General features: G+C 34.3%; 1 pseudogene; it reads left to right on the forward strand.

The window, feature by feature from the left end:
- The first annotated feature begins 11,527 nt into the window (after positions 1 to 11,527).
- Positions 11,528 to 11,627, forward strand: LOC123845114 (U6 spliceosomal RNA; annotated as a pseudogene).
- The last annotated feature ends 14,512 nt before the right edge of the window (positions 11,628 to 26,139 follow it).

Raw genomic sequence — 26,139 nt, forward strand, 5'->3', positions numbered from 1 at the left:
CTGAGGTCTTGAGAAGGCCAGAGATAATCCATCTGAACCCGAGAAGAGTGTCATCCCATGCAACAACTAAATGATCGTTTATTCATCCTCAAAATTTTAAAATTCAATACAGAGTGAATATCAAAGCCACATTTTTTTTGGAAGAGTGATTCCAAAATAGGTGACTTAGAAAAATACAATCTAATCTCACTAATTCTGATCCTGCTAATTTGGATTTTGCAATAATCTGAAGATGATAAATATACATTAGGGGGAAAAAAGCAGTTATAATTTAAAAGGAAGAGCACCAACGCATCAAATCTAAGCATTTTGAATCCAAGGGAATGACATGGTGGTAAAATAAAATTATCATTTATTATGTGCTTAGTACATGTCAGGAATTGTGATAGGGTTAGAATATCACTTCTATGTCTATTCAAACGCTTATGGAGTAGATTATATTATCCAAATTTCTCATGATGAAACTACAGCCCACAGAGGTTGATTAATTTTCCACCGGTCAGTTGACTGAAAGTGATGAGGTCTGACCGACTAGAAAATATGTGCTTTTAATTAAAAATTATTTTAATATATTTGTTTTCAATTTTTGTTTTGAACTACTAAGTTTCCTATGTAAAAGGACTTTTGTGTGACAAACATTTTATTAATTGATATAGATCTATTTTGAATTATCATTTTCCATTACTTAAATCTATGTCTATATTTTGGTTGCTAATACAAAATGTACTTAAAAGTAATAAGGTTAGAAAAGCTTAATCATTCTAATTTCTTCCCCATTTTGTTTAATTAGTAAGTTTCTACTATACTGAAGATATATCTCTAAAAATAATTTAAGAAGCAGAATAGTTATTAAATAAGTTTCATGTTCCATCATCCTAAATAAATTCTGCCCCAATTACTTAAAATTAGATTATTCTGCATCAAATTTGAAAAAAATAATAAACAGCAAACAGAATTTTATCTGAGCATGTATAATTATCATTTTCCTATCTCTAAGGCTCGGATGATAATTTATACTACATAAGAAAACAAATAAATGTCTTTTAAGCAGATAGATCAGTATGCAATAGAACTCATAATAAAGTTTCAGGAATAGTTAGTTTTCAAAGACTTCTTTAAAAAACTAAATTTTGAAAACTTTGTCCTTCCCCAAATACCCTCAGGGGGTTTTTTAGTTTTGTTTTGTTTTACCGATTGAGATATTAAGGTTTGGACAAAAGTATCCGACAGATAACAAACCCTGAATTTTCCATGTTTTTTCCCTACAAAACCAGGCATCAAAATCAGTGAATTGGTGTTTGAAAATGACAATGTAATAAACTACTTTGATAAAACATGAGTAATTATCATTAGATTTCCAGCACTGAAAAAAATAATTTTTTTTCAGAAAACCAACTATGGTTATGAATAGAACAGGTTCTAAATTGCCAAGACGACTATTGTCTCCTCTGTTGAAAATCTTTGCGGGCTTTGCATTTGTATAGTAGTTTTTCAGGTGAAAGGTTTTGTTATTATAGATCTGTGCTGCTTTATATTTAACAAACTTGCTAACTTTCCAGTCAACAATGGTATGGTGATGAGACAGGAGAAACTAAACAATATTATGGCAGAGACCCAAAACAATAACGGCTTAAATAAAATAGAAGTTTCTTTCTTTTTCTGTCACATACAAGTTGACCTTATGTGGCAACTCTGCTCTGCAAAAGTCCTGTGAGCCCAGACTCATTCTTCCTTGTTGCTCCACCATTTTAGGGAATTACCTTCATTTTCAAGGTCCAGGGTCATTACCAGGCCTACTTTCCAGACAGACAGAAGGGGGAAAAAGGAAGGAAATGTCTTTCCACTCCCTTAAAAGTTACGATTTGGAAGTTGTACTTTTGCTCCCTTCCGCATCCTATTGGCCAGAACTTAGTCACATACCCTACCTAGGGGCAAAGAGGTCTGGGAAATTTAGTCATTAACTAAATAGCCTTGTGTCCTGAATGTTCTATCATTACCTAAGAAGTGGTGAATGTGTAATTTAGCTGTCTCTGCCATATACGGTATTTATAATGAAAGAAACAATGCCTACCTAAAAAAGAACACACACTGCAGTTGGAAAGATGGTGGTATCACAATTGTAGGTTCAGAAAAAAAATGCATTGATGACATTTTTTTTTAACTCTGTGTATGTGTTTTAATTAATAAACTAATCTTTAGAGCAGTTTTAGATTCACAGCAAAATTGAGTGGAAGGTATAGAAAGTTCTCATATACTCTCTGCCCCTTACATTTGTATTTCCCTTTACTATGCTGTGTCGTTATATGTTTGTCCAAAAGCACAGAATGGACAACCCAAGAGTGAACCTTAATGTACACTATGGACTTAGGTTGATAACAGGTGTCAATGTAGGTTCATCAGTTGTAACAAATATGCCACTCTGTTGTAGGATGCTGGTAATGAAGACACTTTCCAAATTAAGTAAGGTTACTTAATTTGCCAATCTCTTGCCTCTCAGCTCCAGATAAACTCTTCATTGCCCTGTTTGTGCCTCCTAACCATTTCTCCCCGCCAGCTAGCACTGTAAAGCTTCTTCGGCAAGGACACCAAAGGGAACCTGCCTGGAGGAGGAAGTGGTTCTTCGTCCCAGTTCCAGTGTGTGTTGTCTCTCCACAGGCTCCTGCAGTGTGTGGCAAGCAGCAGGGCATGACATCCCCTTGAGCACAATCTTCCCTGACACCCAGAGGCAGGATCCCCAGTGTACCTTTCCCACTGAGAGATTCCAAGTGAGTTTCATGTGGTTACATCTCAATGGATGATTTCCCTCTGGTGCCTGAAAAGACGGATTGTTTGTGATCCCTGGTGGTCTGGAAATCTAGCAGACTTCTCCTCCATCCTCTGGGGCAGAGCCAGGCTCTCTCCAATGAGCAATGGATCTCAGCTCTGGCTACAGGGTCCTATTTTATTTTATTTTATTTTATTTTATTTTTAAAGATTTTATTTATTTATTTGAGACAGAGAGCATGAGAGTGAGGAGGGTCAGAGGGAGAAGCAGACTCCCTGCCGAGCAGGGAGCCCGATGCGGGACTCGATCCCGGTTCTCCAGGATCATGACCTGAGCCGAAGGCAGTCGCTTAACCAACTGAGCCACCCAGGCGCCCGTACAGGGTCCTATTTTAGATTTGTTCTTCCCTTGGCTCCTCTATTTCAGCCTTAGTGGTAGAATCTGCTCTTCATATATTCTTGACTTATCTTTACTTCTTAGTCTCCAAACTTCTGCTACTCCAAACATCTGGTGTAGTTAATAAATTTGTATTTTACACATTCCTTGTTGAATTTACTGAGTAGATTCCCTTTCCTGGGTAGACACAATGAGGGAAGCCAGTCATATTAACACAATCGAAAGTGTTTCACCATCTCCTTTGTGAAATGTAAAAGGCAGTGGTGAAAATGGGGGCATTTATGGCATCTTTCCGTATCATTTTTGAGGTCTATGATCAATGTTAATGCTCAGATATTCTGAGGATTTGTCAGGAGAACATGCTATATGTATCAAACAAGATAGCAATGAATTGTTTATGTATTAAAACTTGGTGTGTCTGAAAGTGTTGAGAATTCGTGGGAATAGAACTAGTGTGGGTGTTTAAAAATCCAGTTGTTGTGCTTTGGTATTTTTCCTTCTTTATCAAGATCAGATAAAAAATAAGCCTTTAGAGTTCCTCCAAAAGTTGTGTTTCTTCTCCTACACTATACCATTTACACTTTAAGGGAAGAATATTCACATGCCATATAAGAAAAATGTTTCATTTTGATAGGAAATTACCCTGTTTTCTGCATGACTTCATAGGGATACATTGTTTTAAATAGGTTTGCTAGCTGCTCTGTATCTCCCTAGCCCAGATGGGATCTTTGAAAACTGTAGCTCTGGAAATGAATTTAGATATAACACAGAAATTTGTTAACTGAGCTTTTAATTGGAGTGGAATACCAAGAAATATCATGGTATTAATTTTTTTTTTCCCCAAAGTACCATTTGGCTTAGGAGACTAAGAACAGATGTGCCAAGTCCTTGAAGTCAGGTGTATACTTTAGAAAAAGCATTTAAATCTTCTATCCAGTTACCATTCTTCTTGTTCATCATGTGTGTATGTTCAATAAGACTCTGAAAAATCACTATTTATGGGCTTAAATGATTATTTTATAATCATTTCAAATATATATACATATATATATATATATATAGTAGAAACAATCTATTTTGGATTTACTAGCAATTTTTGCTTTTGTTTTTGGTAGCTGACAAATCATTTTTTACTTCAATTCAATTTTGTGTATGTCTAAAACTGTCATCTGAATGCAGCTTTGGTAACATTATAGGTATGCTGCAAGAACTGCTAAAATGTAGAGAATTTTACTTTCTTTTTTTTTTTTTTTAAAGATTTTATTTATTTATTTGAGACAGAGAGAATGAGAGACAGAGAGCATGAGAGGGAGGAGGGTCAGAGGGAGAAGCAGACTCCCTGCCGAGCAGGGAGCCCGATGCGGGACTCGATCCAGGGACTCCAGGATCATGACCTGAGCCAAAGGCAGTCGCTTAACCAACTGAGCCACCCAGGCGCCCGAGAATTTTACTTTCAATGAGTAATGTTTCATTAGTCATTTGCAGAATGAATCATATTTATTTATATTCTTATTTTTCTATATTTTGGACCAACCATCTTGAAGTTCTTAAAGGTTTCCTTTAGCAATTGTTAATAGACCAAATTTTCTATCGGAGAACATTATGTAAATTTAGGCAAATCTTCATTAACTTTAATCAGAACTGTATATAGGTAGCAGAAGTTTAAATTAAATGAATTTTGACAATGAGATAGTTGTATATGGAAATTTGGACATATTGATAACGTATTTTCCCAATAGGAACTTTTTCTTTTTAAATTTTCATATATCATACATATCACTTAAGTATTAAATTCCTTATTTATTTATTTATTTGAGAGAGAGAGAGAGAGAGAGAACGAGCTGGGAAGGGAAGAAAGAGACACAGAGGGAGGGGATCTCAAGCAGACTCTGCGCTGAGTGCAGAGCCCCATGCGGGGCTCAGTCTCACAACTCTGAGATCGTGACCTGAGCCAAAATCAAGAGTCCATAGCTTAATTGACAAGCCACCCAGGCACCCCAACTATTAATTTCTTTTAAATGCAGAGTTCTTTTCTCTGAATTTGTTTTTTCTCCTGCAACAGATTCTGAACTATCTTTTCAAGTTATTTCTCTTGCTTATATTTCACTTTGGTCTTTGAAGTCAATAAGAACCATGGACATGTGAAGGGTAGGATCTGAGTAAGGAATTCTAGGAAGCTGCTTCATGTGTAAACACAGAGAGAATCATGAAAGGGATGTCTACAACCAATTATAAATCCCAACATCTTCAGAATATCGTTGCTAGGATGACTTATTTTTGTACATGTCTCCACATTATCTTGCGATCAGTAACCTCTCAATATATATTTGTGGAGTGGATGAAAATAGTCGAGATTTATGTATATAGATCTTCCTCAACTTACGATGGTATTTTGTCTGGATTTACCTGTAGCATGTTGAAAATACAAAAAGTCAAAAATTCATTTAATACGTGGAACCTACTGAACACCACGGTTTAGCCTAGCCTAGCTTAAATGTGTGCAGAACAGTTACATCAGTCTCCAGTTGGGCAAAATCATCTAACACAAAGCTTGGCACAACTTGAAAATAAAGTGTTGACTATCTCATGTAACATAATGAATACTGTATTGAAAGTGATGAACAGAATGATTTTAGGGGTACAGAACGGTCATCAGAGTATCGGTTGTTGATTCCCAGGATCACGGGGCCGACTGGGAACTACAGGGGCCACTGCCCAGCATCACCAGAGAGTATGTACCACATATCATTGGCCTGGGAAAAGATCAAAATTCAAAGTACAGTTTCTACTGAATTGCAGTGTTTTTCATAAAGTTGAAAAGTCCTGAGTCAAACCATCATCAATCAGGACTGTCTGTATAGTGTCTTTAAAAATAGAGTTCTAGACTACCTCCTAAACTCAGAACGTCAAGAATCTGAGTCCAAGCCAAACCTTGAGACAATTTTCAGTTGGAAAAGTATGAAAATGGCTTATGTCGATATCTAAAATTTAAGTCAACAGCACTTCAAAATTCTGACCAACAGTTAGGACTGAAGACACAAAAATAATTCTTGCCAAATGACAATTTAGATTCACTGCTCTGCTCTCTGTCCTCACAACTCCTGTTATTTCTTGCTTCTTGTTGTCACTCTGTATCTCTTGCATTTGACAAAAACAAAACTAAATTTTAAACTGTTAATATGACACTCAGTCTGGAATAATAACACCGATGTTCTACTTTATAAACTCAAATAGTCCAAAACAGCAGTTGAGATCAGAACAGAAATAGGCATGGTGTACATGCATTTTTAATATGATTAGTAATAAATGACTAGTTAGTTAAACTGACTATTTAAATAGACTCACACGAATAAAGCTCAGCGTGCAGACTCAAGGCCTAAAGAACAGGAGATAAACAAATGTAGTCCAAATAAGAAAAAAACGTGCATTAGATAGAGGTTCTAAGAATACCAAATTGTATGCAGATTTTTGTTGTTGTAATGTGGATGGACTCCAACTTTTCTAGAAGAAAGCATTTGCTTACATATTAAGCAGTATATAACAGAAAAACAGAAGGATAACAAATACCAACTTTTTTTTCTTTTTGAAGAAAAACGTTTAAACTGTTTTAACTGGTGAATATACATGAAGATGTTCTATTCAGTTATAGATCTGATTCTGCTTTATAAAAGTTATTTTATTTATTTTTAAATTTAATTTTTTTTTTTTTTAAGATTTTATTTATTTATTTGACAGAGAGAGACACAGCGAGAGAGGGAACACAAGCAGGGGGAGTGGGAGAGGGAGAAGCAGGCTTCCCGCAGAGAGGAGAGCCTGATGTGGGGCTTGATCCCAGAACCCTGGGATCATGACCTGAGCCGAAGGCAGACGCTTAACGACTGAGCCACCCAGGTGCCCCTTAAAAAAATTTTTAAGTAGGATCCACACCCAGCGTGAAGTCCAACATGGGGCTTCAACTCACTACCCTGAAATCAAGACCTGATTTGAGATCAAGAGTCAGTTAATTGGTTAAGCCACTCAGGCACCCCCATAAAAGTTCTTTTAAAATAAGAGTCGTGACTCAAAGTATTAGTATATACAATATATACATACCTTTTACATATGCTTTTAATTTTTTTTTTTTTTTTTTTTTTTTAGTTTTGAAGCTTTGGGCAGATCATGGTTTGTTGAAAAGTCTGACATCACTGAGTCCAAAGTAAATGAAAAGTTATTTATGTGCCAGAGGACCCCTACAGCCTGATTAGCAGGAACACTGAGGAAATCAATCTCAGATTAACTCGATTTTTATTTCAGCTTTGTGGATTACCTTCAATGCATTGTAAATCTGTATTCACATGGAATAATATAGATATGTGTTCCACACAATAAAGTAATTCTCTCTTAGGTAAAATAATTCCACTCATAGAAAAAATACAGAACACAATCTTTCTTATAAGATCTCATTTCTCTTTATAGCCTGCTAAAAACAAATAACAATGTAACATTGAAAACCAATGCCTATAAAATGTCAACAGATGCATAACACAAAAAAAATAGGAATTAATCCTACATAATAGTTAGGTAAAGGGTGGATAAAAAAAATACTGAACTTATCTCATTTTTCTAGGGTAATCCTACTGAAATCTATTAGAAACACAGATTAATTGATACATGGTATCTAGACATCAGCTCTTTGAAGGCACCGAAAAAATGACCTTTTAAGGAAAAATAAAATGCTATTATATTTTTATGAAAATTGCTGAAAAGCAAGGCAATTTAAATTGTTAGTAAATTCAAAGCTAAAGAGCCTCAGTCAGACTTCCTTTGAAATTTACCCAGAAGATAGAGTAATTGTTTCTTATATAGGTGGAGTAAACACTGAGGGCAGCAAAGTGATGGAAAAATATGAAATATGCCTTGTCACACTGAACCGAAAGGGAGAAAATCTCTGCCCCTCCTGATTCTTCTTTTGCAGTCTATATGTTTATTAAACACAGACGTGGGAACCTCACCCTTCACTTTAATCTGGATACCCTTCATTAATATGATCATGGCTTTGTTATGAATCATTATCAGTACAACTCTGTTTTAGTAATGCAACGGAAAAAGAATGGCTAAACCATTGAATTTTTTAATCAGTGGTAATCCCCTGATATTATAAAGAGGTGGTCATTTAGAGTCAACTTTAAGTACTTTACGTATTAATTCAAATACATTAGTAAACATTTACTTGGCTACAAATCTATTCATCCTACACACCCTCCCTCAAACCTCAAGACGAAATAGTAAAATTCAAACTTAAAATGAGAGAGAATTTAAAAACGAATTTTGTTTGCCTGTCATATATCTTGAATTGTCAAAATAGACAATAAAGTAAACAGTCCTTGTATTTTATTTTCTATTTAAGAGTCGGGACAATTTGTCCATCTTCATTTAGTTCCCCGGGCCACACCAATGGAGCTTGGTTGAACACGCAGTAACTCATGTTGCCACTGGATGGCAGTGACAGCTTTTGTCTCTAAAATGCCCAAAGTGCCCTAGGTGCATTAGAGCGCCACAACTCTTTCCCAGGACATCAAAGTGTAAAAAGGCACTGGGTACCTCTCCAACAGCTCACGTTCCTTTTCCATCTCTTGCCTTTGGCCACTCCATCCTCAGGCAGCCAATAAAACTTCCTTACTTGCAATCACTTTTTACTAACATGATGATGTTCAATAGAATGCCAAGTTTGCAGAAGGTAAAAAAAATGAGAGAAAAAGGAGGTAAGAAGGTATGAAGGAAATACACATAGAGGACCCTTCTGTCACTGAATGGTGCTAAGCTTTCAGAGGCCACAATTTCTAGAATATGTTTGTTATTTAATTGTTTTCTGGCAGATAGCAAAAATATCCCAAACTTTCTTCACCATTTTATGTTTCAGATTACTTCGCATGACACACACACACACACCAGCATGCATGCATGTCTCAAATAATGGTCGTTGGGACAATTAACTGATGACAGTTTAATTTTCCAGAGTGAATTGGTTTGCAATTGACAATGAAGAAAAAAATCTACTTTGAAAAAAAGTTTTTAGATATAAGTAAGCTGACAAAATTGTTAGGAAAAAAAACTGTAGAGTTAAAATATGGAAAAATCTGAATTTTCATCAGTTAAAAGTCAATGATAATTATGAAGGTGTTAGATATAATCAGAGCTTGAAACAATGAATTAATTTGTTTTCTTAGAGAAGGAGGGAGGAAGAGCCTTTGCTTCTCAATAGCTTTGCTGGTTATGGATGGAGAAGACTTCAGATTACTTTTCTGATGAGTGGTTTAAGATGATTGTATTAGTCAAGTTAAAACGAAGAGGGATGAATTCTTTTATACATATATGGAATGAATCAATAGAGATAAATGTAATTATCCTTATTTCAGAGAACATACCTATTTGTCCCTAGGTATTCCTATTTTAAATTCTAAGAATTGTGGCCTATATCATGTCGTACCATTCTTAGTAAATAAAACTTAAAAAGTAAACTGTACAAATTTGCATCTATGGGAGGTAACAATTTATATTAAAGAAATTTAATATGTGTTTTTATTTGTTTTTAAAACTATTTTTATACCCCTTTGATGGAAGCTGAAATGGTTGAAAATATTACAGAAAAGCCACAGCAACAACAGAAAACACCAGAATGGGAATTCTGGAGCATTTTATAATATGGTTTGAATTTTGCAAGCATCAGAAAAATAAGAAATTTTTAATTGCCAAGTTTCCAATTAAGTTTTATTTTTTATTTCTCTTAACACAGAAAGACTAGCTGAGTAAGAAAATATTCAATGGTAGGAGTTGGAATATAAGAGGGACTTTTGGAATCACGATTTAAAAAGGTATTTTTCATATTGTGTGAATAAATTTTGTTACTAAACGGAGAGATATAGTTTGTATAGGTAGTATAGTATATATTTGTATATCTTCAAAACCAAAACTAAAGATGGTTTCTTATATTTATATTTTGTTTTCTTCCCACAAGCACTCCACCTACATGGAGTAGATATCTGTATATATAGCCATAGTTAGAAGGCAGGTAAAAAAAAAATCAAGCACATTTAAGAAGAGAAATATTTAAGAACCAGGGAAGGACAGGCTTCTATCTTTGCACAAATCTGTCAGATTCTCACATAAAACTATGGCACAATTCAGTAGCATTTGGAGATAATCTAAACAAATTTACTTAGTGCTCTCAGATAACCAGACTGTAAAGTAACTAGTTTCTGAAACTTGTTTCTGCTTCGTGACACAGCCAGCTCTAAGTGAATAGAGTCGTTGTAATGTGCTTTACCCTTCCATTTATTTTATTTTATTTTTTGAAGTAATACATAGGTAGAATTTTATTACTAAATAACATGTGAGTATACAAATGCATAATTGAACAACAGCTAAAAATAGTCCAAGAATGTGAAATACACATTTTTTGAAATGATAAAAATGTATCCATGAAAAATATAAAATGTTGCATGTATATACAGTATATACTTCTCTATATATAACATAAATGAAAATTATAAAGTTGAGGTTGTACTGACCAAACTTTGTATGAAGTAAGATACATTTGCAGCCTTGCACACACATATGCAGATAATTCAAGCCAACATAATTCCCCTGGGACCAGCATCCTCTCTCTTGACTATACATATTGACTTATCGATCAAAATGCTTGAATAATACCCTACTGTTCCACTTTTTATATTTTTTATTATGGAGTCTTAAGTTTCAACTTCAGGCATTTCGGGGGAAGTTAGTCAAAGGCTTTTGTATAAAAATCTTAAGGAACAGGAAATGGAAAGTGAAATCATGACAAATTATATATTAGTATCTATTTACCTTACATCTGGCATGTGACTTTAAAATTTCTGAGATAAATAGGTCTTCTGATTCCAGTGGAAACAAATATCAGTGTTTCAGAAACATTATAGGCAAGAACTGCTTCCTAATTTTTGAATACTTGGTTAGGCTATAAAAGACAAAGAGAGTGAAGGGTAACTTGAATTGTATATACACACATTCACATACACTAGATGGGACACGGGACTTCAGGGACCATCTAATACAGATCATGGCTATGTGGTTTTGTAGCTTGATATTTAAATTTGGGAGCTGTTGCTATACAAACATACCTAAATTTTGCATGAGGTGGCCGTTCCCCATACCTGTGTGTATGTCAATTAATACACAATGATGAAAGTCAGTTGCATGTAATATAAGTCATTTAGGAGTAGAATATTAAAATTTATGCCCCAATGGCGACTTTGTGTCTTGTCTACAAACACCTCCAACTACCCCCTAAAAGAAAAAAAGTACAGAAAGAACTCTTATGTCCGAAGATCTTAAAAATAAATGCAGTGCTCACTATAGCAGTGCAAATTCTAAAATTAGAAAGTTGAGAGAGGATGCAAGGCCCCTGAGCAAGGATGACACGCACATTCATAAAGTGTCTTACATATTCAAATATGATGCAATTTTTTAAAAAAGATCTTCTAATCTGTCTCTAGCCTACAAAAGTTTTCAGATAGAAAAAAAGACACTTCTCAAAACCTGTCACGTTTGTGAGTAAATATTTTTTCCCCAAATCTGGACATTGTGAATATATGCATTTTACTACAGAAATAGTCATGAGACCATTAACTTGAACTTATTCCCAGAAATCTATGATGATTAATAAATAGATGGATGATTGATAGATAATCTTAGGTGTGAAGGGGGAGGCAAGGGGACTATTTTTAATTAATGAAAGGTGAACCAAAAATTTTTATTGGGGAAAAAAAGACAGATTTTAGCTAAATGATAAAATCCTTAGACTTCTGACTCTAAACTACACTTAAATTCAGTATCTTTGTTATAAGGACTTGATAAAGGTATTGAAGTCATTGTTGGCTTAAACCTTTGTAATTCTATAAAATAGTTCCAAACAACTAAGCTTCAACGAACAAATATTTCATGTTTTCCACTTTATCCTGAAGAGGAGACAGAGAAAGAGGGTTAACATTCACTGAAAGCTATTTGGTACCTGGTGTGAGGCACTCTGCATCTATTATTTATTTGGTTTGAGACAGGTTCCTAAGCTATTGAAATAAAAATTAGAATCATATTGCATTATTTCCAAATCACTGTTCAAATTATGGGAACTGTGCAAATTAGAAATCAACTTTAGGGACTGAATATGTGGGAAAACAAAAATATATTTTGTTTACTGGAAAAAAAGAGAAAGGAGAAGAGTGCGGGTTACATTTCCCTAATCTTGTTATCCTGGGCTGGGTATGTGTTACACGCACAATGGTTGTCAGCAAGGGAAAGGAATCATGCCAGATAACGTTTTAGGAAAGTTTTTTAAGAACAGAGAAGAAAGTAGGAGGTTGGATTTTTAAAAAATGTACAGGGTGTTTTATGTTTTTAAATATTAAATATTTCAGAGGTAAAAGTAAGAACTTAAATTCTGATGGGAGTAAGTGATAAAAGTCAGGCACATTCTCACAGTATTTAACAAATGGGTATTCACACTGTGCCTTATATCGCCGAGCCTGTTTTCTCCATCCCCGCCTTCATGGTCCCCTAAGCATTGCTAAAGGGAAATTCTCAGTCCAATTAAATGTACAGACGCCATAATTTGCCTCCCTTCTTGCTTTGCCTTCTTAATACTTATTGCACTTGGTTAATATTTGTTCTCAGCGCTTTCCTCATTTCCTGTGTTGAATCACATGTTCCCAAAATTCCACTTTCTGGAGAGGTCTCCAAACTATATCAATAAAAATGTTTTTTAACTAAGCTCACTAAAAAGTTCACAGAAATCCTGCCATGATTTTAAGAATAGTCAACAATTCAGACGTGAGCACTGGTGGAAAAGAGCTGCCAAAGGGAGAGCCCGGGTTCTTGACTCCATTTTCTTGTCTCACTTGTAAGTTAATACTCACTGATAAAATACTAAGATGCCAGGAAGCATATCAAGCATTTGAGGCAACAGAATGAACCGCCAGAAGACTGGCAACTGAAGAATCGTCACAAATACAGGTGTTATGTGACTGGAAGAAAATACCACAATGTATGCCTATTTTTTCCCCCAATGTTGGTGCCAACCATCAATTAAATGAGACTAAAATGCCAACAAAATAATAACAAAAACAAGAATTGCAGATACTTACTAAAACTTGCAGACAAATGCCTGGACCCTTCCTACGTAGAAATGGCCCAATTTAATGACTTTTAATGGACAATTTCAGATTCTATATTTTAAACATGCAAAGAGGATTTTTTCAATAAAATGGGGATAGTAATGAGGAATAGAGCAGAAGAAACAAAGAAAAGTTTATAGAGTGAGAATAAAATCAGGTTTAAGAAAAACCTTACTGTATTAAAAGTTCAGAGTAGATTGAATCTGTTCTCTTTGGGTGGCATTTTCCTCCAGTTATTTATTATTACTTATTATTTAGCTTAAGTCAGAATATTTAAACCTCCTATATGGTCACATCTTAAATTTATATCTACAAGGATTAAATACATTGCCATAGCTAAATACTACAGTATTACTCTTTAGCCTGTTACATAGAAGGACAAGCTCAAGATTGTATCAATGTTTCCTTAGTATTGACATAATTTAGGGCAGCTATCAATTCATTTGGATTACCTTAATTTTAAGTGAATGTATCCCCATTTTTTCCTACCAATATTCTTGTCTAACATACGAATTCTACTGGTAAAATAGATGAATCCAGACTAATATTCTTCTTAGCTAAGCAGAAATCTTAATATTGTCATCATACCCTAGGTGACCAAGAATACTTGATTTTAGCCATGTAAGAATGAAGGAGTATCCAAAAGAGCCATATTGGGTATTTCAAGAATGAAATCATGTTGAAAGCCGAGTTCATATGAGGGATCCATTTATCTAGCTGTGTTCATGGCCTCTCTTCCATTGAGATAGCACTTTCTTTGTGGATCTAGTGATGCATGTTCACAAATCTGCCTCATATTATAGTTATGTCTGTACTGTCCATATCCTTCATTTCCATATCCTTCCACCAAACCCCACTGAAAACTTCCTTGGGATAAAATATCCATTTGTTTTTAGTATTATATTTCTCAGTTTCTTACAGACATATATTCAGCATGCAACAATTATTTACTGAGTGCTTACGATAAGCCAGGCACTATGCTTAGCTAAGGGGATATAGGAAAGAACAACACAGGAAAAGCTTTTTCTTACATTGCATATAATATACCTAGAAAGCAGCATACAATGGACTAAGCACTCCGATTTTGTACTTAGGTCTGGATTCAAATCCTGCTTAAACTCCTGTGAGTTATGCTCTCATGTCATGTCATTATTTCTGTTTCTATCTATTCATTAGTAAAAATATGGATAGCATTTACCTAAGAGGCTTATTGCAAATGCCAAATCAGATTACTAAAGTAACTCTCTTAATGTGATGCTGGGATATATAAACCTTATAATAAAAGGAACTTATATATTATTTAATATTTGTTAAATTGTGCCATTTTTTCAATAACAGAATTGAAACACTGTTATGACAGTGTTTAGGCAGAGATGATACAGAGCCATTGGGTGAAATATTTATGGCATATCATTGTTTTATTAATGAAAACTATACTACATATCTGCTTATTGATTTTGGTAAGAGAAACGTTTATGGGTTTCTTCTAAGGAACATTTCAATATTTAATTTTGCACTTTGTGAATTTTGCTGTTTATGCTTAAAAATTCTATGACTGCTCCAGAACGAGAAATATTGTGATTTATATTTTCATCTTTTCTAAAATACATTTATTTTATGAATTTTAAGCCTTGTTTTACTTTAATTTATATTAAAGTGTAAGATAAGGATCAGATTTATGAACTATTTTCCAAGAAGCCAACTATTACAAAGTTATTTGATGACTGTGACATTTGCTCATATAAAATTCATAATATATTTATGATCATACTACATACAAAACTAAAGTTTATATCTACTAGGAATAAGAATTTTATTGTTACTTATAGTATTCATGGTATTACTTCTGTTACTACTTCTGTTATTAGTATATATACAGACTTATTTCAGTGTGAGCATCTGTGGGGTTTTTTTGTTAACCTTAAGCAGATACACTTTAAACTAATAACACTCAATATAGAACACAGTAATTTCTGATTCAAATATCTCATTTTTTAACTTTTCATATTATTCATCTTTACACGGCTGACGTGTATTTTTAAGTAAAAATTTCAAGGAATGTATCCATGTGCAGTTTATGTTTTGAAATCTGCAGATCTAAGCATGGAGGTCTTTCTGTTACTCCAGCACATTAACTACTTTGTGTGTGGTCAAAATATTTTTGGACCACAGTATTTTTCTCTCAAAACTTGGTTCTCATTGTTACATTATATCCTGGCACTCTGAGTTAACTAGAATCTGAAACCAGTGTGACTTCTACTTTTTGCCCAAAATTGTTGTGGAATTTTTCATTTAATCTTGAAATTCAAAAACTTTGCCAAGTTCTTTCTAAGTCCCTTTATTCGTGTGTGTTAGGGGGAGGGGTATTTAGTGAACTCTTTGTCTTGTATACACAGGTAATGTCTCTTGGTGTCACATTTTCACTAAACTCCTGGAAAGTGTTCTCTTTTAATGAATGACTGTTTAGCTTCATTTGCTTTAGTTCATTCCAAATGGGTGAATTATTCATATATTTTATTTTTGTTTTCTTTCTTCTACAGGACCTATTAGTATTACTTTTCTGTATTTTTAAAAGGCTGCCATCTTTATTAGTGATTTTTTTCCTACAATGTCAATTATGTTCTTTACCACAGCTGAAGCCAACTTTAATTTTTCCATCGTGATAGCTTCTTCTCTCCCCTATTCCTTTTATATCTTTGCCAGAAACATTTACATTTCAACATTTGCCCTATTCTCTTATTTTTCCCATTTTATATTTATTTGACATATTTACAATAAAGATTCTTTCTTCAGTAAAAACTGCTTTCAATGGCTCAAAGTCAATGTTTTTTGTTTTTATTTTTTGAGTTTTATTTAACCTCGAATAAGGTAAAAATCTAACACTGTTGTTATGTACAAAGGGCATTATTCCCTTTGATGGCTATCTCTTTCTATCTTAGTGTTTTCAGAATCTCATAATCATTGTATCTGCTCTCTCTGGAGATATGTACCTGCCCCAGTCAAATTCCAGGATCAGGCAAACATTTAAATAGCTTGGTTCCACAAAAGTTATGGCAGAAAACTATTCTGTGTCTCTTGTCCTTCTTAGCAGATAAGTTAGTTCCTAGGGAATTTAAAGTATTTTGTAAATTCTCAGAATAGATTATTTTCAAGATTTTGCAATAGTTTTCTAATTCCTGTTGCCTTCTTTATAGCTGAGGGCACAGTGCTCCTTGAGCCTGTTCATTTTCAGTCCTGGACAAGGGAAAGTCACAGACTTTCACACAGTGGAGACAGATAATGGTAAGGTCAGGAGAGCGTAGTCCTGACAACTTCAAAATGACAACTAAGACTTAAGAGGAGCCTCAGACTTTCTCATTGGCACAATGGTTTACAGTCTTTGTTGGACACAATTTTTCTGATGAAATCATCCTCTCTGTATTATAGTTTCCTACTTCAGATATTAAGACATAGATTAGTCTCTAATCATTTATTAACCAGCCTACATAATCTTTCAGTCCTTAGATTTAAAAATATTCTATCAATATTGGTTTCCTTTGCTGGAGTAATTTATTTTTCTGTATTTTCATGAGTATACCAGACATCTGGCGCAAGGAGGTAGCTATGATTGGAAGGTTACACCATGACTTTCTAACACAAATTTCAAAGTCTTTTGTAATAGCAAGTAATGCTCTTTACTGCCTGTTGATACATTTGCTTCAATGATTAAGATTTATCATGATATTAAAAAGTCAAATAATGTAAAATTTCATGCCATTCCCTTCCAGAAAATTTCACATGAATTGAATAGCTGATGATATACACCTTTTAAAAAAATGTGAAAATAATTTTTCTTGAACTTTGGAGAAGTATAACTTGAAAGAAAAGTAGACTTTTGTTTTAAAATTCATATTTTTACAATTATGGAACAAATTTTGTGCAACTATATAGAAAAATATGAAATTCCAATTTAGAATTCCATCATGAAACTACACCATTCTAATTTCTCCATGCCACGGTTTGTTAATATTCCACAAAGTCCCAGGATGCAACTATAAGACTGCATTCAAATCTATGAACATGAGGCAGTCATGCTCAGCAGAGTATAACAATAATTATAATAGAGATTAAATAAAAATAATTAGAAAAAGTTCATCTAGTTTTGATGTATTAATTATTCTGACCCTGTTCTATTCAGAGTCTAATTATCTGGTTCAGTGAAAATGCCAAGATTTCTACGACTCATAAAAATTACATTCAAGTAATTATGTCAGCAAACTAAACAGTATTCATTTACCATGCCTTTTTATGCACACATTTGAATATGCTTTTTTAACTGTTTTTGCTCTTTGTTCCTATTCATGGGAAATAATACCTGTAGAGAAATTTGAAAGTCAGTTGCACTCCGAGCGTAATGTGCAATTCTTGCTAATATTCTTCTTTTGTAAGACTGCTGTAAGTCTCATATAACCTTTGTTTAAAAAACATGAATTAAAGTTCACTCTTCAGTTGTTTCAAAGAAATCTTTAAAACCTGTAGCTGTAGTTAAAAAAAAAAAAGTTTAAAGCAGTAATACAAAGCATCTCTTAGAAAGTTTGTTACCTTGGGTAGCTCAGAAGCTGACTAAAATAGGTCTCTATAGTTATTTCTAGTACCCATATTTCCTTCAGAGACATATTATGACATCCTACACAGAAGTCTAGATTTAGAAAAAATTATATATGTGTATAATATCTTAAAGTCATCAGTAAAGTGATAATGTAGGTAAAGATTCCAAATCACTCAGCACTTTTAAGCCAGGAGAATTTTTACAACATTATAGCATAATGAGGAATTTCCTAATGCTAACGGCTAAGTAACTTCATGTGACAAAGACACAGAGTTGCACTGGTGAGGAATTCAGTTTCTATTGCATCCCTTATTATCTCTTTTACTATTTTTAGTAAAATATTTGGTGGACATTTTGAGCAAAAGTTTGTTGTCTGAAGTATGCAGATTATTGCTTTACTTCTGTTTTATTCTTTGTGTGGACCAACAGACAGACACAAACATGTTCAATGTTTCAACAAACATTGAAAACATAATCTTCAATTAAATTCATATTGGGAAGAATATATTAACAGTTAAGGTTTGAACGCTTTCCTTGGTATTCTAGTAATAAGATGTATCTATACAGACAAATATGTATATAGTTATAGCCCATGTGTTAAAAGGGAAAATGTGTGTTTCTTGGTTCCTAGTTTATCTTTCAGGCACTACAGACTAGTTGTAAACTTTATCCAAGATTGGGGAGGGACAGAAGGATCAGGGAGTGCCATTGAAATGGATGGAGTTGAAACAAAGGTGTTAGAAAAATTTACATCAAGTGCATCCGCAGCCAAGGCCAACAGGCAAGTCTTTATCCTGGCTGTCACTGCTCTATGTTCATTTAACATGGAGCTGGTGGTGGAGACGCGTGGTCCAATGACACAATTCCATTGTGCTTTGTGTACCCATCAGAATGGCCCCGCTAGGAACTTCACGGTAGAACTTTTTCTTAGCTTCCACTTTTAAGCATACGTTGAGGTGTTGGTAAAACCTAATGAAATGCCCTGAGACATGATAAACTTACAGAGAAAATATCCTTCTTGCGATTTGTCAGCTGCCTTCAGTTCCGTAACATGTGCTGGAATATCGGTTGTTGGAAATCAAGCACTCACATTTTATAAGTAGCAGTCTGCATCCAGATTCTATGGAGAATGAGCATCTAACTTTTTTCACACATCCCTATCATCATGTATGCATCACTTTCCCTCTACTCCCGAAATAGCGGCATCATGAGGAGTACTAATTTTTGTGCGCTTTGATGGAGAACATCTCATTTTGACACCTGTTAAGCAGTCCCCTTGAGCACACACGGTGCTCTTATTTCTTATTGCTGAGAAATAGAAAATAAGATAATAATAAGAACATACAAGTATAATTCACCATCTAAATACATGGCCCGAACAGACAAGTTTGGGAATGGGATTTTACAAAGGCTTCAGGGGAGGGATAGCTCATACTGTGCCTTCCTTATACCACTCGGATGAACAGAATTCCCCGAGATTGTCTTGGGGCACTCCCCTCTGCACTTTAATCGGCTGCTCCCCATGTGGTATATCTCAGGGCAATTTCTGGTAGCACGGGGAGGAGGGCTCTTGGGCACTCCCTTGCTCAATTTGTCCGTTGTGTTCCCATCCTGCCCCCGTGGAACCTGACCTAGAGGATAGGACCTGCTTAAACCTGAGTTCTAGATGCATCCTCTGAGTCCCCTTTTCTTCACTCTTGGTGAAACTATCACTTCGGAGCCACAGACATTGTTGTAACAGTCAAGTGTAGTAATTAGGACCATAGAATCAGACTACATGCTTTCAAATCTTTTTCTTAACAGCTCTACGACCTTGAGCAAATTACTGATCTCTTACTGTTTGTAATGTGGGAAACAATGGCTCTGACTTCATACGTTGTTTGAGATTAAATAAGTGAATAGATATGAAGCTTTAGAAAAGTGCCTGGCAAAGAGTTGGTACTATGTAACTCTTAGCTATAAAATGGCAATACTATCTCACATCAAAAGTGTACTGTTCATGGTTATTAGCCTTCCCTACTTAGTGATTCATTTAATAAACCATGCCCCAAATCTGCCAGACTTGGGTCTTGGTTCTCAAACAAATAATTTAGAAGGCCACAATTTTTTTTCTATGTCAAATACGTGGTGTTTGCAGATGAAAAGCATTTGGATCTCAGATCATTATTCCTATTATATGTTTATGTCAACCTTATTGAGATGTTCAATGGGATTTTTGTTGTAGGCTATGCCCACCCTTTATCCAAGGGATGGTACTAACTCACATCTGAAAGACCTCTAGTCAATACAAAGGAATATGGAAAACAAAAATAATCCCAGTATAAAAATTATAGTTTTTATGTATAAATTCGTCCAATGTAGAAGTTTGATGACGGAGAAAAGGAAATTTTTATAGCTCCCAATAAAGCAGGAGTTTTCTTTTCTGGAAATATGTCAACATGAATTGTATAGATATTTTAGGGGCTTTCTCTTGTAGGATCTCATCTATCTTACTCTCTTAGAGAACAGACATTATCTTCATCATGCAGGCGATGAATCTGATATTCAAAGAAGGTAGAGAATTCTCTGCCCAGTCAGAGAATTAGTAAGTGAGTAGTGAGTAACAGCACCAAGATTTAAATTCATGGTTTCTACCCAAATGCCTGTCAAAGGATAAACGGATTTAAAAAAAGATATGGTATATATACACAATGGAATATTATTCAGCTATGAGAAAGGAGGATATTCTGTCATTTGGTACAGCATGTATGGACGTTGAGCACATTATACTAAGTGAATTAAGTCAGACAGAGAAAGACAGGCACTGCATGATAGAATTTATATGTGGAATCTTAGGAAAGTCAAGCCTGTAAAAAACAAAACAAAACAAAAGCAGTAAAACGATGGTTACCGGGAAATGGCAGGGGGTAGCCTGATAGTCTTTAAGGGTACAAACATGTAGTGAGTACTGATTAAGTCATAGAGATCCATCTAATGTACAGTGTATTGAATATGGACAATAATCTCATACCATAAGTATGCAATGTGAAAAATACCATTACAACCGCAACCATATTAACAATATGTAAATGTATCTAACATACTGTACACCTTAAATTGACACAATGTCACCTACCAAATTCATCCAATAAAAATACTTGTGTTTTCTAATGTTCAGTGACATTTCCCATTCCATAACTGACTATGCATTATTGACCTTCTGTTCAATGTCGATTTCTCTTCAATTCCATGCATTCTTCATCTGGTCGTCAAATGCCCTCATCACATGTATTTTAGAATTTCGAATTTTAGTCAAGCAATGCATCATCCTGGAATTACAATGCTTTCTCTTTGTCTTTCATGGTATAAGGAATTTATAAGTTTGTTTTTGTAATGGTTGGAATCATATCTCACAAGATCGTTTTCTCCTATCTTTTATAAGAGAGGGAGTAAAAAAAAAATTATTGACATAATACCTTGGTTGTTATACCATAGGCTTCAGGGAGGTGGTTTTGGTGTCTGAATGGATTTGCTGTCCCAAGATTTAGAGTTTGGAAGCTCTATAGATCTTATTTATTTTGACTGTATAAACTGCTGCCCAGAGGGTGCTCATGGCATGATCCATATGCATCCATGTGCATATAGATTCCTGAAGGAATATGTGTTTGGAACGAAACTCAAAATGGTAATGGTGAAGAAATAAAGAGGAACATATAAAAACTCTGAACATCATTATTTTTAAAGAAGTTTTTTTTTTTTAATTAAAGGCCAAACATTTCAAGAGTAAGAAGCCATATTAAAATTTTGCATAGAAAAATTAACTTGGATCTGTATCTAAGCCTTACATAAGTTTTAATAATTTCTATAAGGGAGAGCAAAAGCAAACCAAGATAAAAGTATAATTATCAATAATACATTTTGGTTATTCCAAAATAATTAGCAGAAGTAGATGAATTAATTTAAGCTTTTATAGATCACTGTTTTAACATAAAGGTAACCATCTGACTCATATAGAAAGAGATAATTCACTTTCCTCAGCCTTCTGGCAAATGGGGGTTGGGGAAAAACTAAATTACTTTATGTAAGAAGAATAGCTTTCAAAAAAATTTAGGGTGTTTCCAAACTTAATACATACATGGTAACAAGTATCAGAAACAGCAGAGAGAAGGTAATAGTAAAGGTATAATTTCCATCCATGAAGAGAACACTAACATTTTGTTACTAGAATATTCTATACCAAAATCTCTAGAAGCACTGATTATCTCATCTTTGAAAACCTCAAGCCAGTATACTTCATATATGATTAAATACATATATTCAGAGTCATATTTCTATTGTGCTTAGGATGTATCTTTTCATATTGTGATGATGAAATATCTCTTGAGAAAAAATGAAAAGGTAAAGCAAAGACTCTTTTTTTTTTAAGATTTTATTTATTTATTTGAGAGAGAATGAGATAGAGAGAGAGCATGAGAGGGGGGAGGGTCAGAGGGAGAAGCAGACTCCCTGCTGAGCAGGGAGCCCGATGTGGGACTCGATCCCAGGACCCTGGGATCATGACCTGAGCCGAAGGCAGTCGCTTAACCAACTGAGCCACCTAGGCGCCCAAGCAAAGACTCTTTTTAAGAAGATTAAAAGGAGAGATTTTGTTCATGTTCTCATAGTAAATGCTATGTCTTCTTTATCTGGACACATTAAAATTCTAAAGGTAAATGGATGTCAATAGAAATAATAGAATTTTAAATTTTTTGAAGTGTTGGAAGCAGTGAAATAGCAAAGAATAAAGGTATCTAAAGTTAAAAAAATTCCTGGATTTATTAATTGAAGCAACTAGAGAGCAAAAAGTTTAAACTAGGAGGGAATGAGCATTTGAGGCTTTAAATTTTACCACAGCATCTTATGAATCTTAGACTTTGAACTTTTTCTAGACCTTAGATTCCTCACCTAAAAATATTAATGTACATACCAGACATTTAAGCTCCCTTCATGCTTATGAAAATATATTACATTAATATATTACATTAATCTTGGACACATTTTTAAAAACATATTTTAAAAATTTTTAAAACATATTTTAAAAATTCTCAGTGCAGAGAGAACAATGTCACTTTATTATGATGCAGGTGAAATTTTAAGTTAGTTTAGACAACATGATTCTTCCTCATCTTCCAAAGGAACACTTTTTGATTCCACAAAATGCTATATCATCTTAAAATAATTTTCTGGTATTTCCTTTATGAGCAGATCTTTTTTTCTAGTAATGTGTGGGGAATGGATGAGCCAGAGATATCAATTTCTCTCTGAATATAATCTTTAATTATGTCTTGCTTTCGGCTTAACCCTAATGAGGGAGAGGTTAACTTAGTAAGCTGGGAACTGATCTTAAAGTATAAATTAATGTTTTAATGCATTTCAAGGTTGTAGATCTTTTTTTCAGCTGGGAAAAAATAGACGTACTCCCAAGGTATAATGTCTTATAACTTAACCTAGGCCTCTCATCACATGAGGTGCTGTAAATGCTTGAGCCAATTAGCTCAGTTTACCTCTTCCTAGCAAACTAACTCAGTGATGCTTGATTTTTATCTGTTAGAAAAGTTCATGTACCTGGGATATCAACAAATTACTAACACATATATCACATGAAATATTTAAAGTCTCACATCCTTCTCTTACTTTGTACTTCAGATACTCTACTGAAATAATTTCATCTTGTTCATATATGAAAAGAAATGAAATATACATTCCTTTTGGTCTAATTTTTTTAATATTAAAAATGTTAAATACACAGAAAAGTGTTAAGTAGTAAGTACTAGCACATGCCCAAGCACACATCATCCAGATTTAATAAATGGAAACATTTTGCTATATTTATTAATTTCTTTTTTTCTCTAAAAATCAAACAGTAAATGATCCAATTTAAAAATTGTCATCCTTCCATCCATATTTCCTCCCTCCCAGACATACCACAATATTGAAGTTGATGCTTTTCTTTCCTATCTAGGGTCTTATACTTTTGCTTCATAGGCATGCATACATTATATGTGGTATTTTGGTATGTTTTTAAAATTGACACAAAGGATGCCATATTACATGGATGTTTTTGTAACTTGCTTTTTATTCCACATAATATTCTGGGGATGTATACATGTTGATTAATGTACATATGATTCATTGCTTTTAACTGCTTTATTACATTATAAAAACAGAAGATTTTTATTCCTTCCCCCATTGATATAATGTGATTTTCTTTCTGTAGTTTTTCTTGATTACAAACAATGTTCTACAGACATCCTAGCACATTCCTCACTGTGTACATGTATACATTTTGTACGTGCAGAGTTTTTTAGCTTATGGACTCAGTAATAAAATTTCTGAAAGGTATATTACCACTTTTGTTTTTATTAGATATTGTCAAATTCATTTCCAAAATGGTCAGCTAATTTCCATCCCATTAGCAATTTATGAGAGATCCACTTGGTGTTATCAAGCTTTATCTATCCATCTATTTACTCAAGTAAATGATGTTTTATTCTTTTATTAATTTGTATTTTCAGAAAATTAAGTTTAAGCATATATTCATCTATTAGCCACTGGTTCCTTTCTTCTCTGAATCTATACTGAGTATAGATGGAAAAGAGTAAGGGAGCAAGCCATGACGGTATCTAAAAGAACACTTTCACAGACAGGGAGGAAAATATATACAAATGTCTTCACGGAGAGTATTGGAAAGAGAAATCAGTGGAACCAGAGAGCAACTGGCAGATGAATTCAGAGGTAAAAGGTGATTAGGAGTGTATACTGGGAAAGGCTTTGTAGACAATTGCAATGATTTTGACTTTTATTCTGAAGGAAATGGGGAGTCATTAGATGATTTTGAGTAAAACAGTGGCATGAATAGTTTAATTCTACCAAGATCACTCTGGTATGTGACCAGACAGTGAGAAAGAGCAGAAGAAAGGAAACTAGAGATAGGGTTATTATAGAAAGTTAGGCAAAAAGATAATAGTGGGTTGGATCAGGTGACAAAAGTGGTAAGAATTTGAATATATTTTAAGACAGACCTAAAAAATGTATTGAGAGATTAGATGTTGGCTATAAGTGAAAAGGATGAGTCAAGAATGATCCGAGGTCTTTGGGCTGAGAAATAACAAGAATGGAGCTGCTGTGTATTTAGATGTTTCCTGAGTTCTAGGCATTTCAGAGAACTGTAATATGCCAACCAAAATAGGTACAGTTATAGTTCATTAAATGTTTGTAGTGGACTCAGAAAACTTCTGAACTTTGAGTAGAGACATGAAAAGAGAACTCCGATGAAGAGTCAACAGTTTCAGGAGAATTTCTGTATGTGGCAATGGGACATCAACCACCTGCCCCCAAGAATTATTAGGTAAACTGGGGGTGCAGGGGGGGAGGCTTATGTATAAAATGTGTTTGAAGTCACTGGAGAGCAACAGAGAGCTTGAGAGGCCAAGATTCCAAATGGTGGTGGCCCTATTCCTATAGCACCGGTGCTTATTTCAAGGTGTTTTCTGCTTCCCAAGCAAATGCTGATACTTTGAGATACTGAGCCAAAGTCATGAAGAGGCTGACAGGCTGAGGATCTAACAGCTCGTTACTGGAGAAATAAACGTTTGGGCTTCAGGACAAGAGAAAGGGGTGTCATAAACACTGCAGGGGCTCAGTTGCACTGTGCAGTGCCCTTCCAAAGGAAGAAATGGTGAAATGGAAATAGAATAGCTCTTAGAAGGATTGAAACCCTCCTTTAAACCACCTTAATCTCTAATAGACTAAGTTGATTTGGGATTGCTAGTGACCTTTGTCAATCTGCACAAAGTAAAGGTAAATCCTCTCTAGGAGAAGGTAATGTAATCCGAGGTCTCACATTCTCTCTCTAAATTTTAATATATAATGGCCAATATTCACTTAAAAATAATAAGGCATAAGAGAAAAACAATACCTGAAGGAAAGCAGAGACAAGAGACAAAAGAAACAAACATATAGGAATCCAGATAATAGATTTATCAGATGCAGACAGTGAAATGACAGGGATTAATAGGTTTAAGAACTTAAGCGATAAGATGGGGAATTTCATTAACTATTAAAAATAAGCAAATGGAAATTCTAGAACTGAGAAATCAGTAACTCAAATTAACCTAACAACAAGAGAGTCTGATTTGTTAAATATGTATCCAGGTGGAAGCATACTAAGGCCAGGTAATACCAAA

Source organism: Mirounga angustirostris, unplaced genomic scaffold (genome assembly GCF_029215605.1).
Source record: "Mirounga angustirostris isolate CCGP_5_RB_7025 unplaced genomic scaffold, mMirAng1.0.hap1 SCAF_5, whole genome shotgun sequence".
Classification (NCBI taxonomy): domain Eukaryota; kingdom Metazoa; phylum Chordata; class Mammalia; order Carnivora; family Phocidae; genus Mirounga; species Mirounga angustirostris.